This window comes from Triticum urartu, chromosome 3A, assembly GCF_056163025.1.
Source record: "Triticum urartu cultivar PI428250 chromosome 3A, HENAU_Tu73, whole genome shotgun sequence".
In the NCBI taxonomy this organism is placed as follows: Eukaryota; Viridiplantae; Streptophyta; class Magnoliopsida; order Poales; family Poaceae; genus Triticum; species Triticum urartu.
In genome coordinates, this window is record NC_141875.1 from 589,179,717 (window position 1) to 589,195,196 (window position 15,480).

Sequence of the window (15,480 nt, forward strand, 5' to 3'; positions counted from 1 at the left end):
GGCTCGCTTCAGTGCTTGTAGTCGTCGCTAGTGGTCTATGAATCTGGATGTAATTTTTATTATGTCTGATGTTCGTTGTACTACCATGATTGAAGATGAATAGATCGACACTTTCCCGCAAAAAAGAAAAAGAAATAAACATCTTTTCTGAGAGAAAGGAACACCTACATTAGCCGGGCCGTATATGCTCCCGGTTGCATATCAACACAAGCAACACTGGGCTGTTGTAGGAACGGACCGTGGACAGAGCCGGGCCCACCAAGGGGGGAACCGTCACGCATGGGGTCAACGCGCAGAGCTGCCGTTTCACACGAGACCGTCCAAGCTCCTTCCACCGCGGGGCCCACGCGGCCCGGGAATCCGAGGCGGAAGGGATCATTCCAACAGTCGGAAATCGCGAACCCCCCCGCGCCCGGTCTTTCATGGACCACGCCGCGGACCCACCGCACAGCGCCAGACAAGGTGCGCCGCGGCGCGCGGCGCACCGAGGACCCCGACCAGGTCGCGTGACGGGGTCGTGGGTACGCGCGGGCCCACCGCGCCCGCTAACCCATCACTTCCCCGTACACCTGGCGCCCTACAGCCCGCCGTAACGCAGTGGAATCCAATGCGGCATATCCCACGAACTTGCCACACCATCCCTTTACAGATCATTATTTGCACAAAATACCTAACGTTGTGGCCCACCAGGGGCATATATGTGAGAGTGGAAACCTCAGGTCCCTGGGAGGAAGAGTTTTAAATCGAACAGTGGCCCGCGGTTTCCCGCCCACTTGGCGCGCAATTTCCCGCTTAATTCCGCGCCGGCGGATCGGAGGGACGGGAGGCGGCCACGTCACCGATCCCGCCCCGCCTTCCCCCGCACGGCGCCGTCCGTTGGGAGGCGGGGATCCTCCCGCCGCGGGCGCGCCCATTATAAGCCGCCCCCGCCCACGACGCTTCCCTCCCAAATTCCCCTTTGAAAACAAGGAAGCCCAAATTTTCTCCCCCCGAAATAAAAGCATCCAATGGCCATGGAGAGCGGCTCGGAGGCGGCGGCGGCGGCGGCGGCGGGCTACTACGGCGGCACCTGCGGGTGGGAGACGCCGAAGCGGGAGGAGTGCCGCATCCCGGCGACGCTGCCCTGCCCCGCGGCGCCGAGGAAGGCGGCGGCCGACTTCGGCACGCCCCGGCGCCCGCCCAAGAACGGCTACTTCCAGCCGCCGGACCTCGAGGCCCTCTTCGCGCTCGCCCCGCGCCGGCAGGCCTCGTGCGCGTGATTCGGCCCGCTCCGAAGGCATGCGGCGGAGAGCTGTGTTTTGGATTGATTTTGGGAAGTGTAGATACTCAGCCGGTTTCTCCTCTGTTGTACTATTAGCGGTAGCGGATTAGGGGGTGTTCTAGGGGGTAGTAGTATGTAGCTAGGTAGGCGGGCAGAGGAACTGATATGGGCTGGGAGCTGATGAGCATATGGTTTTTGTATCGGCTGGAATGAGAAATCCTTATTTGTTTCTTGGCACTGATGTCACTCTGCTTGCTTATTGCGCACTTCTGTATCCGCTCAAGTGCTGATGTTGCTGAAGTTCTGACGTTGTTCTTCATGATGCCATCACGACGTCGATTGTTGAGCTACGATTAATTTTCACTGCAAAGAATCCAAGGTCAATAATGGCGGCCACTGTAAGCTGAATGCGGCCGCTGACCCTGTGCGGCCGGCTCCTCACGGAGGGAACCGTCGCTGTATGCACTGCATGCCAGTGATTTCTTGCTTGGCTTCCATGCGAGGCATCAGACGGTGTGATCACGAATCAAGCTGTAGCTTCAAGGTTTGAAATGCCTCCTGTCCAGCCTGCAATCAGAAACCACAGTGCAGTGACTCGATCCCACAGTGCCTCCACTGTTCGTACTTTGTTCGTTTGCTTCAGTGTTATGGCCTTATGGGCCATCTGATTAGTACTAGCATTAGGAGTTACACTAACGCTTGCAAAGTGTGGTTGACTGTCGGCACTGTGCCGCTGTTTTGTTTTGTTTTGCCAAGGAGAGTTAATACGGGCGACATGAAGCAGTGCGCGGTCTTGAAGACGCAGTTAATGTGGGTGCGGGTGTGGGAGATCCGGCAGCATGATGTGGCTTTCTTCGCCTCGCATGCCCGCCTGCCTGCCTCCTGGTGAGGCGTATTGCAATGCGAGGTGTGTGGCCGTGCGTGTGACCGGTGTCAAGGCTTCATTCAGGCTGGCCATAATGGGGTAACATAATCTTAACATAATAAATGTTATACTACTACTCCCTCCGTCTAGGTGTGTAAGTCATATTACGAAAACCAAATAATCCCAAAACACTTAGGCGCGTTACATTAACTCTCATCTCGTTCCTTGTTTCGTGACATATCAACCAATAAGATATGTGGGCCATGCATGCTTTAAATGACTTGACACTACTAAACACGACATGCAGTGGTTAGTTCATTGCATGCAATGTTATTAATTAGCAAAAAAAACATTAAGTTCTCTTGTTTTCCCCTCCACCTTAGTCACGGTGCGCAACGTAAGATGACTTACACACCTAGACGGAGGGAGTATGTGTCATGCATGACAATAAATAAGACCACCTATGATACTACTTTATGATACTATGCACTATGGATGTACTCCCTCCGTCCGGATTTATTAGGCCTCTCAGCATCACAAGCATGTCCCCTTTTATAAGGCCCCGTGTTGGAAAGGTGCATGCATGCAACCATTTCATTGGTTGTATTGAAAGCTATTGTTGTTAGTGCCATGGCTGAAAAGTTAATACACTTCATGTGTGCTTTTTCATTGGCTGCATGCATGTGAGATAGTGCATTGGGAGTGGAATGGAAGAATTAATGTGAGCAAATTACTATGTGTCTTGGTCTAAGAGAAGTTGTCTTTAAGCCTAATAAATCCGGACGGAGGGAATAGTATCATACACTAGTATCATATGCATGATACTAATATATGTTACTCCTCACTATGACCAGCCTCAGAGCAACACCCCGTGGTCCTGAAGCTGAAAGGAATGGAAGGGAGGAGATCACGGTGACGCCGACAGTCTCCAGATCCTATGGACGAACCACGACGACGAGTTGCCGTTGGCGCCGCCCGCCGGGGAGAAGATAGCCCGTGAGGTGAGGTGGCCCGCGTGGCAGCGACAGAGAGACGGAGAGCCGTTCTTTAAGTTTGGCGTGGAACAAACAATCTTTTTTTTAAGAATATTTCATTCAAATCACGAAACAGTACAAAGTAGATGACCCTTACAAGCACACTGAAACACAAACACAAAGGACCATGAACACCTAGAGTACCCCAAGACAACCATAACACAAGAAGATCTCTGGAACCCCGTGTCATCATTTCTGGATCTTGAAAGAAGACCCCTACAGTAGAAGGATCTGCAACCAGACGCAAGCAGGTCATCATCTTCGACCACGATACAATTGCCGCCACGCTGCTTCCTCCTTTCTTAACACCAGTGCTGAGAGGGCATGAATATCAATCCAACACACCTGCAATAGCCGTCGCCATCTTTGGCTTTCAGTACCGTGAAAAGTGTCCCTTCCGGGAAGAGAACTCGAGTCAACCGACCAGTCTAGCACCGCGGCCGGGCCTTCCACTGGACAAAGCAGGATCTCCCACCAGCATCGGCGCAGAGAAAGAAGAAGAACAACAGCAGCAAATCATACCGACAAGGAATAAGAAGGGTCTTCGTCTCCCTGCATCCATCGCCCATCTGAGAACCCAAACGGCCAGTGCCAATGGACCTCCACCCACCATAGCCCACAACCTCGACGAGATCCGGAGATCCCCCACCCCGCTGGCTCCTAAACGAAGGCAAAAGCCTCGCCTCACCGCGAACGAAGCCCAAAGAAACTTATTCCGACGCAACACCACCGCAAACAGCCTTAACAGCGTCTCCCTCAATCCTAACCCTACCACACATCCACCAAGTGGACAGATCCGAGGTCCCCCCTCTCTCCCGCCGCCGAAACGACCGATGGAGAAAGGGAACCGGCGGCGCCACCGGCGACGCGCAAGGGAACCCTTGTCGCCTGCCTAGATCGCCTCCTGCGATCATATTTTCCCGCTGTGGTCGTTTTTTTCGTGTGTGCACGGTGTGGAACAAACAATCATGTGCCGTGATTTGTTATGCTGCAAGTAGAAGCACGTACTAGTACAAGTGCTGTTTAGCTTCGCTACTGCAGCTTCCACTGCCATAATGATATAGGAGTAATCTAATGATGCCTATACCCTACTCATGTTTGGGATTGGCCGCGAGTAGTTGTCCTTTTCTTGCGTTTTCTCAATGACAAGCACACTCGAGGCTTAGGGCATCTCCAGCCGTGCCTCCAAGAAGGCCCCCAAACGTCTTTTCATCCGCCGGCGTCAAAAAATCGGTCCAGTCGCGCCCCCAAAAGCCCAGTTTTTGTCGGCTCGGGCCGAAATTAGCGCCGGCGGACTCAACCTGAACCCGGCGTGCTGGGGGTCATTCGGGGGCGCCGGGCGAATCGTTTTTGGCGCGAAGAGCCGCGGGCCCGCCGCGTCAGCGACTCTACCCTCTTCTCGCCCCTTCATCGTCCTCATCGCCTCGTTTCCCGCGATGAATCAATGCCAAAGCTGCCGCGCCGGTCAGCCTCCATTGATGCCTCACGGGCGGCGCAGTGAAGGCTGGGTGGCGCGTCCCTCGGCCGCCACGCAATTACGCCACGCGTAACGCGCCGGCCAAGCCTACCACGCGGCGTCTCCGCCTATAAAAGCCGACTGCAAGCGCGCCGGAGAGACTCACCCCGATCATCCACCGACGACGCGCTCATTTATCCCCCTTTCCTCCTCTCGTCGTCACCAGTTGAGAAAGCATGGCCAAGCGTTTCCCAGGCGACGGCGAACGGATTCGGGCGCCGTCATCTGCACGAGGACGAGGCTCGCCTCCTTTTCAAGGCCGAGTACCCGGTCCCGCCGGACATGCGGGTGCCCGGGGCTTGGAGGATCAGCGCCGGCGGCGTGCCGGTGCCACCAGCACCCACCGGGGCGACGCGACGTGCGGAGATCGCACGCATCCGCGCGTCCCTGCCGCGGGCGGCGAGGGAGGGGCCACGGTACGTCCCCGACAGCCCGCTCTGGGAGCCCTACTTCCACCGCCGTCACGCCGAGCAGCTCGAGGCCACCAACGGCGTCGTGCCCTCCCGCAGGCTCAACTCCGGTGGCCGGCGCCGGTGGTGGGGCGTGCCCGGCCGCACGTTGGAGGCCGTCCTCGAGTACATCGAGGGCGGCAACACGCTGTGCCTCGAGTACCCCGCACCCCCGTCCTTCTCACGCCGCCGGGGAAGCTCCTGGACGCCGAGGCGCATGGAGACCGGGGCGTCCTCCTCCTCGTCCGGCGGTTCTCCCTGCCTCCACCTACACCCCGTCAAGCCGGAGCCCCAGGACACGCCTGTCAGCGCGCGTACCCGCAGCTCCAGCGGCTCTCCCTGCCTCCACCTCCGCCCGTCAAGCCGGAGCCCCAGGACACGCCTGTCAGCGCGCGTACCCGCAGCTCCGGCGCCCTCGTCGAGCCCAAGGTGGAGTCTAGCCTCCCCCCGGAGTACGAGGAGATAGCCCTGTTGGAAATATGCCCTAGAGGCAATAATAAAATGATTATTATATTTCCTTGTTCATGATAATTGTCTATTGTTCATGCTTTAATTGTATTATCCGGAAATCGTAATACATGTGTGAATACATAGACCACAATGTGTCCCTAGTGAGCCTCTAGTTGACTAGCTCGTTGATCAACAGATAGTCATGGTTTTCTGGCTATGGACATGGGGATGTCATTGATAACGGGATCACATCATTAGAAGAATGATGTGATAGACAAGACCCAATCCTAAACATAGCACAAGATCGTATAGTTCGTTTGCTAAAGTTTTTCCAATGTCAAGTATCTTTTCTTTAGACCATGAGATCGTGTAACTCCCGGATACCGTAGGAGTGCTCTGGGCATACCAAACGTCACAACGTAACTGGGTGACTATAAAGGTATACTACGGGTATCTCCGAAAGTGTCTGTTGGGTTGACACGAATCAAGACTGGGATTTGTCACTCTGTATGATAGAGAGGTATCTCTGGGCCCACTCGGTAATGCATCATCATAATGAGCTCAAAGTGACCAAGTGTCTGGTCACGGGATCATGCATTACGGTACGAGTAAAGTGACTTGCCGGTAACGAGATTGAATGAGGTATTGGGATACCGACGATCGAATCTCGGGCAAGTAACGTACCAATTGACAAAGGGAATTGTATACGGGGTTGCTTGAATCCTCGACATCGTGGTTCATCCGATGAGATCATCGAGGAGCATGTGGGAGCCAACATGGGTATCCAGATCCCGCTGTTGGTTATTGACCGGAGAGCCGTCTCGGTCATGTCTACATGTCTCCCGAACCCGTAGGGTCTACACACTTAAGGTTCGGTGACGCTAGGGTTGTAGAGATATGAATATGCAGTAACCCGAAAGTTGTTCGGAGTCCCGGATGAGATCCTGGACGTCACGAGGAGTTCCGGAATGGTCCGGAGGTGAAGAATTATATATAGGAAGTGCAGTTTCGGCCATCGGGATAGTTTCGGGGGTCACCGGTATTGTACCGGGACCACCGGAAGGGTCCCGGAGGTCCATCGGGTGGGGCCACCCATCCCGGAGGGCCCCATGGGCCAAAGTGGGGAGGGGAACCAGCCCATAGTGGGCTGGTGCGCCCCCCTAGGCCCACCCCATGCGCCTAGGGTTAGGAACCCTAGGGTGGGGGGGCGCCCCACCTGGCTTGGGGGGCACTCCACCCCTTGGCCGTCGCCCCCCCTAGGAGTTCCCATCTCCTAGGGCCGGCGCCCCCCATAGGGGGCCTATATAAAGGGGGGGAGGGAGGGGGCAGCTACACCCTTGAGTCTTGGCGCCTCCCTCTCCCCTGCTACACCTCTCCCTCTCGCAGTATAACGGCGAAGCCCTGCTGCGGTGACGCCCTGCATCCACCACCACGCCGTCGTGCTGCTGGATCTTCATCAACCTCTCCTTCCCCTTGCTAGATCAAGAAGGAGGAGACATCACGCTGACCGTACGTGTGTTGAACACGGAGGTGCCGTCCGTTCGGCGCTAGGATCTCCGGTGATTTGGATCACGTCGAGTACGACTTCCTCATCCCCGTCCTTGAACGCTTCCACGCGTGATCTACAAAGGTATGTAGGTGCAATCCGATCACTCGTTGCTAGATGAACTCATAGATGGATCTTGGTGAAACCGTAGGAAAAATTTTGTTTTCTGCAACGTTCCCCAACAGTGGCATCATGAGCTAGGTCTATGCGTAGTTCTCCTTGCACGAGTAGAACACAATTTGTTGTGGGCGTAGATGTTGTCAACTTTCTTGCCGCTACTAGTCTTATCTTGCTTCAGCGGTATTGTGGGATGAAGCGGCCCGGACCGACCTTACACGTACGCTTACGTGAGACTGGTTCCACCGACTGACATGCACTAATTGCATAAGGTGGCTAGCGGGTGTCTGTCTCTCCCACTTTACTTATAGTGGATTCGATGAAAAGGGTCCTTATGAAGGGTAAATAGAAATTGACAAATCACGTTGTGGCTATTACGTAGGTAAGAAAACGTTCTTGCTAGAACCATTTTGAAGCCACGTAAAACTTGCAACAATAATTAGAGGACGTCTAACTTGTTTTTGCAGCAAGTGCTTTGTGTTGTGATATGGCCAAAGTTGTGATGAATGATTAATGATATATATGTGATGTATGAGATCATGTTCTTGTAATAGGAATCACGACTTGCATGTCGATGAGTATGACAACCGGCAGGAGCCATAGGAGTTGTCTTTATTTTCTGTATGACCTGCGTGTCATTGAGAAACGCCATGTAAATTACTTTACTTTATTGCTAAACGTGTTAGCCATAGTAGTAGAAGTAATAGTTGGCGAGCAACTTCATGGAGACACGATGATGGAGATCATGATGATGGAGATCATGGTGTCATGCCGGTGACAAGATGATCATGGAGCCCCAAGATGGAGAACAAAGGAGCTATGTGATATTGGCCATATCATGTCACTATTATTATTTGATTGCATGTGATGTTTATCATGTTTTTGCATCTTGTTTAGTTAGAATGGCGGTAGTAAATAAGATGATCCCTCATAATAATTTCAAGAAAGTGTTCCCCCTAACTGTGCACCGTTGCGACAGTTCGTTGTTTCGAAGCACCACGTGATGATCGGGTGTGATAGATTCCAACGTTCAAATACAATGGGTGTAAGACAGATTTACACATGCAAACACTTAGGTTGACTTGACGAGCCTAGCATGTACAGACATGGCCTCGGAACACAGAAGACCGAAAGGTCGAGCATGAGTCGTATAGAAGATACGATCAACATGAAGATGTTCACCGATGTTGACTAGTCCGTCTCACGTGATGATCGGACACAGCCTAGTTAACTCGGATCATGTTATACTTAGATTACAGGAAGGATGTCTATCTAAGTGGGAGTTCATTGAATAATTTGATTAGACGAACTTAATTATCATGAACTTAGTCTAAAATCTTTACAATATGTCTTGTAGATCAAATGGCCAACGTAGTCCTCAACTTCAACGCGTTCCTAGAGAAAACCAAGCTGAAAGACGATGGCAGCAACTATACGGACTGGGTCCGGAACCTGAGGATCATCCTCATAGCTGCCAAGAAAGATTATGTCCTACTAGCACCGCTAGGTGACGCACCCGTCCCACAGAACCAAGACATTATGAACGCTTGGCAGACACGTGCTGATGATTACTCCCTCGTTCAGTGCGGCATGCTTTACAACTTAGAACCGGGGCTCCAAAAGCGTTTTGAGCGACACGGAGCATATGAGATGTTCGAAGAGCTGAAAATGGTTTTCCAAGCTCATGCCCGGGTCGAGAGATATGAAGTCTCCGACAAGTTCCTCAGCTGTAAGATGGAGGAAAATAGTTCTGTCAGTGAGCACATACTCACTATGTCTGGATTACATAACCGCTTAACTCAGCTGGGAGTTAATCTCCCGGATGACGCGGTCATTGACAGAATCCTTCAGTCGCTTCCACCGAGCTACAAGAGCTTTGTGATGAACTTCAATATGCAGGGGATGGAAAAGACCATTCCTGAAGTATTTGCAATGCTGAAATCAGCAGAGGTAGAAGTCAAAAAGGAACATCAAGTGTTGATGGTGAATAAAACCACTAAGTTCAAGAAAGGCAAGGGTAAGAAGAATTTCAAGAAGGACGGCAAGGGAGTTGCCGCGCCCGGTAAGCAAGCTGCCGGGAAGAAGCCAAAGAATGGACCCAAGCCCGAGACCGAGTGTTTTTATTGCAAGGGAAGTGGTCACTGGAAGCGGAACTGCCCCAAATACTTAGCGGACAAGAAGGCCGGCAAAACGAAAGGTATATGTGATATACATGTAATTGATGTGTACCTTACCAGTACTCGTAGTAGCTCCTGGGTATTTGATACCATTGCAGTTTCTCACATTTGTAACTCAAAGCAGGAGCTACGGAATAAACGGAGACTGGCGAAGGACGAGGTGACGATGCGCGTTGGAAATGGTTCCAAGGTCGATGAGATCGCCATCGGCACGCTACCTCTACATTTACCTACGGGACTAGTTTTGAACCTCAATTTAGTGCCAAGTTTGAGCATGAAAATTGTATCAGGATCTCGTTTAATATGAGATGGCTACTCATTTAAATCCAAGAATAATGGTTGTTCTATTTATATGAGAGATATGTTTTATGATCATGCTCCTATGGTGAATGGTTTATTCATAATGAATCTCGAGCGTAATGCTACACATATTCATAGTGTGAATACCAAAAGATGTAAGGTTGATAATGATAGTCCCGCATACTTGTGGCACTGTCGTCTTGGTCACATAGGTGTCAAACGCATGAAGAAGCTCCATGCATATGGACTTTTAGAGTCTCTTGATTACGAATCATTTGACACTTGCGAACCATGCCTCATGGGTAAGATGACCAAGACTCCGTTCTCAGGAACAATGGAGCGAGCAACCAACCTATTGGAAATCATACATACTGATGTGTGCGGTCCAATGAGTGTTGAGGCTCGTGGTGGCTATCGTTATGTTCTCATCCTCACTGATGACTTGAGTAGATATGGGTATATCTACTTAATGAAACACAAGTCTGAAACCTTTGAAAAGTTCAAGAAATTTCAGAGTGAGGTTGAGAATCAACGTGACAGAAAAATCAAGTTTTTGCGATCAGATCGTGGAGGAGAATACTTCAGTCACGAATTTGGTACACACTTAAGAAAATGTGGAATAGTTTCACAACTCATGCCGCCTGGAACACCTCAGCGTAATGGTGTGTCCGAACGTCGTAATCGCACTCTATTGGATATGGTGCGATCTATGATGTCTCTTACCGATTTACCGCTATCATTTTGGGGCTATGCTTTAGAGACTGCCGCATTCACTTTAAATAGGGCTCCATCAAAATCCGTTGAGACGACACCGTATGAATTATGGTTTGGGAAGAAACCTAAGCTGTCGTTTCTAAAAGTTCGGGGATGCGATGCTTATGTCAAGAAACTTCAACCTGAAAAGCTCGAACCCAAGTCGGAAGAATGCGTCTTCATAGGATACCCTAAAGAAACTATTGGGTATACCTTCTACCTCAGATCCGAAGGCAAGATCTTTGTTGCCAAGAATTGATCCTTTCTAGAGAAGGAGTTTCTCTCGAAAGAAGTAAGTGGGAGGAAAGTAGAACTTGATGAAGTATTACCTCTTGAACCGGAAAGTGGCGCAACTCAGGAAAATGTTCCTGTGGTGCCTGCACCAATTAGAGAGGAAGTTAATGATGATGATCAAGATACTTCTGATCAAGCTCCTACCGAACTTCGAAGGTCCACAAGGACACGTTCCGCACCAGAGTGGTACGGCAACCCTGTCTTGGAAATCATGTTGTTGGACAACGGTGAACCTTTGAACTATGAAGAAGCGATGGCGGGCCCGAATTCCGACAAATGACTGGAAGCCATGAAATCCGAGATAGGATCCATGTATGAAAACGAAGTATGGACTTTGACTGACTTGCCCGATGATCGGCGAGCCATAGAAAATAAATGGATCTTTAAGAAGAAGGCAGACGCGGATGGTAATGTGACCATCTATAAAGCTAGGCTTGTCGCTAAGGGTTATCGACAAGTTCAAGGGGTTGACTACGATGAGACATTCTCTCCTGTAGCAAAGCTGAAGTCTGTCCGAATCATGTTAGCAATTGTCGCATACTATGATTATGAGATATGGCAAATGGACGTCAAAACGGCATTCCTTAACGGCTATCTTAAGGAAGAACTGTATATGATGCAGCCGGAAGGTTTTGTCGATCCTAAGAATGCTGACAAGGTGTGCAAGCTCCAACGCTCGATTTATGGGCTGGTGCAAGCATCTCGAAGTTGGAACATTCGCTTTGATGAGATGATCAAAGCGTTTGGGTTTATGCAGACTTATGGAGAAGCCTGCGTTTACAAGAAAGTGAGTGGGAGCTCTGTAGCTTTTCTCATATTATATGCAGATGACATACTTTTGATGGGAAATGATATAGAGCTTTTGGACAACATTAAGGCCTACTTGAATAAGAGTTTTTCAATGAAGGACCTTGGAGAAGCTGCTTATATATTAGGCATCAAGATCTATAGTGATAGATCAAGACGCCTCATAGGTCTTTCACAAAGCACATACCTTGATAAGATATTGAAGAAGTTCAATATGGATCAGTCTAAGAAGGGGTTATTGCCTGTGTTGCAAGGTGTGAAATTGAGCTCAGCTCAATGTCCGACCACGACAGAAGATATAGAAGAGATGAGTGTCATCCCCTATGCCTCAGCCATAGGTTCTATTATGTATGCCATGCTGTGTACCAGACCTGATGTAAACCTTGCCGTAAGTTTGGTAGGTAGGTACCAAAGTAATCCCGGCAAGGAACACTGGACAGCGGTCAAGAATATCCTGAAGTACCTGAAAAGGACTAAGGAGATGTTTATCGTTTATGGAGGTGACGAAGAGCTCGTCGTAAAGGGTTACGTCGACGCTAGCTTCGACACAGATCTGGATGACTCTAAGTCACAAACCGGATACGTGTATATTTTGAATGGTGGGGCAGTAAGCTGGTGCAGCTGCAAGCAAAGCGTTGTGACGGAATCTACATGTGAAGCGGAGTACATGGCAGCCTCGGAGGCAGCACATGAAGCAGTCTGGGTGAAGGAGTTCATTACCGACCTAGGAGTCATACCCAATGCGTCGGGCCCGATGACTCTCTTCTGTGACAACACTGGAGCTATTGCCCTTGCCAAGGAGCCCATGTTTCACAGGAAGACCAGGCATATCAAGCGTCGCTTCAACTCCATTCGTGAAAGTGTTCAAAATGGAGACATAGAGATTTGTAAAGTACATACAGACCTGAATGTAGCAGATCCGTTGACTAAACCTCTCCCTAGAGCAAAACATGTTCAACACCAGAACTGCATGGGTGTTCGATTCATCACAATGTAACTAGATGATTGACTCTAGTGCAAGTGGGAGACTGTTGGAAATATGCCCTAGAGGCAATAATAAAATGATTATTATATTTTCTTGTTCATGATAATTGTCTATTGTTCATGCTTTAATTGTATTATCCGGAAATCGTAATACATGTGTGAATACATAGACCACAATGTGTCCCTAGTGAGCCTCTAGTTGACTATCTCGTTGATCAACAGATAGTCATGGTTTCCTGGCTATGGACATGGGGATGTCATTGATAATGGGATCACATCATTAGGAGAATGATGTGATGGACAAGACCCAATCCTAAACATAGCACACGATCATATAGTTCGTTTGCTAAAGTTTTTCCAATGTCAAGTATCTTTTCCTTAGACCATGAGATCGTGTAACTCCCGGATACCGTAGGAGTGCTCTGGGCATACCAAACGTCACGACGTAACTGGGTGACTATAAAGGTATACTACGGGTATCTCCGAAAGTGTCTGTTGGGTTGACATGGATCAAGACTGGGATTTGTCACTCCGTATGACGGAGAGGTATCTCTGGGCCCACTCGGTAATGCATCATCATAATGAGCTCAAAGTGACCAAGTGTCTGGTCACAGGATCATGCATTACGGTACGAGTAAAGTGACTTGCCGGTAACGAGATTGAACGAGGTATTGGGATACCGACGATCGAATCTCGGGCAAGTAACGTACCGATTGACAAAGTGAATTGTATACGGGGTTGCTTGAATCCTCGACATCGTGGTTCATCTGATGAGATCATCGAGGAGCATGTGGGAGCCAACATGGGTATCCAGATCCCGCTGTTGGTTATTGACCGGAGAGCCGTCTCGGTCATGTCTACATGTCTCCCGAACCCGTAGGGTCTACACACTTAAGGTTCGGTGACGCTAGGGTTGTAGAGATATGAATATGCAGTAACCCGAAAGTTGTTCGGAGTCCCGGATGAGATCCTGGACGTCACGAGGAGTTCCGGAATGGTCCGGAGGTGAAGAATTATATATAGGAAGTGCAGTTTCGGCCATCGGGATAGTTTCGGGGGTCACCGGTATTGTACCGGGACCACCGGAAGGGTCCCGGAGGTCCACCGGGTGGGGCCACCCATCCCGGAGGGCCCCATGGGCCAAAGTGGGGAGGGGAACCAGCCCATAGTGGGCTAGTGCGCCCCCCTAGGCCCACCCCATGCGCCTAGGGTTAGGAACCCTAGGGTGGGGGGGCGCCCCACCTGGCTTGGGGGGCACTCCACCCCTTGGCCGCCGCCCCCCCTAGGAGTTCCCATCTCCTAGGGCCGGCGCCCCCCTAGGGGGCCTATATAAAGGGGGGGGGGGAGGAAGGGGGCAGCTACACCCTTGAGTCTTGGCGCCTCCCTCTCCCCTGCTACACCTCTCCCTCTCGCAGTATAACGGCGAAGCCCTGCTGCGGTGACGCCCTGCATCCACCACCACGCCGTCGTGCTGCTGGATCTTCATCAACCTCTCCTTCCCATTGCTGGATCAAGAAGGAGGAGACGTCACGCTGACCGTACGTGTGTTGAACACGGAGGTGCCGTCCGTTCGGCGCTAGGATCTCCGGTTATTTGGATCACGTCGAGTACGACTTCCTCATCCCCGTCCTTGAACGCTTCCGCGCGTGATCTACAAAGGTATGTAGATGCAATCCGATCACTCGTTGCTAGATGAACTCATAGATGGATCTTGGTGAAACCTTAGGAAATTTTTGTTTTTTGCAACGTTCCCCAACAAGCCCGGCGCGGCTTCTCCGACAAGGACGCCATGCGGCGGTCGCGCGACGACTACGTGCGCGAGGAGATGGTCCGGCAGCGCCGGGCCCTGGAGGAGATCGCCGCCCGCAAACGTGGGCGCGAGGACGAGGACGGTGTCGTCGTCCTTGATAGCGACGAGGACGACGCCCCCGGACCGTCTAACCCGCCGCGCCAACCGGGGGAGGGATGCAGTAGGGACGGCGGAGGCGTAGGCAGGGGCGACGACGACGACGACGACGACGACGGCGGCGGTGACTACACGCGGTTCTACAGCCTCCTCGGCATGTAGAACCGCGTGGGTGGGCGGCGAGGCGGGCGGCGAGGGAGACGGCGGGGGTAGCCCGCGGTAGTTTTTTTTTTGTAAAATATGTTTAAATTTGAACGAACTCGCCCGTGTTTGCGTTGTGTTTGCGCCGAATTTAAACATTTTAAAAACCCGTGGGGGGCCGCGACTGGGGGGCATCACGCCCCCAGTGCGCGGTTTAGCGCCGGTGCGCCCCCAGGGGGCGATTTTTTGCCCCTCCTGGGGAGCCAACGGCTGGAGATGCCCTTAGACGTATCGTTCTTTCTTCCTCGAGAAGAAAAAGGCGATTTAGCCGGTGCCCGTCGCCAGGGGCTTCCTTTGCCGCCGTCCCCCGGTGGCTCCCTTCCGTTGACGATCTCGGTCGTTAGTGATGAGGGGGTCATCAGATCCACGCGTGTGGATATATTTAAGGCCAAGATAGCTTAGTTTTTCGGTTGCTCATTGTCGCGATGACGACGTTGAATAAAGTTTCTTCAGATTCTACTTCGATGAGATGATCGGTCCTATGGTTAGGGATGAATTTGAAATCCACTTTGTTGAAGCAAGAATGGTGCAGCGGCAACGACATCCTCGTGGTGGAACCGTGTCCTCGGGCTCCGTCGATGCGACGACGTTTGCTTCAGCACCGGCGTGGAGCCTGGGAGGTAGCCTAGGAGCGGATGCAGATTATGATTTGCATCGGCGGCATCGAGAAAATGGTGGGTCGTGCGCTGAGTTCGTGGTACGTGGATGTCAGGTATGCTTTCCTCCTTCGACGTCTTGTCCCGATTTAATTCGTTCAACGGTAATGGTTTCGTCTTTGGCGAGCCTCCTTAGAGGTCCGCAAAGCTGCATATTAACGATA

General features: G+C 51.4%; 1 pseudogene; it reads left to right on the forward strand.

Moving 5' to 3' along the window:
* Positions 1 to 929: 929 nt before the first annotated feature.
* LOC147980677 (cyclin-dependent protein kinase inhibitor SMR5 pseudogene) lies at positions 930 to 1,493 on the forward strand (annotated as a pseudogene).
* Positions 1,494 to 15,480: the final 13,987 nt, after the last annotated feature.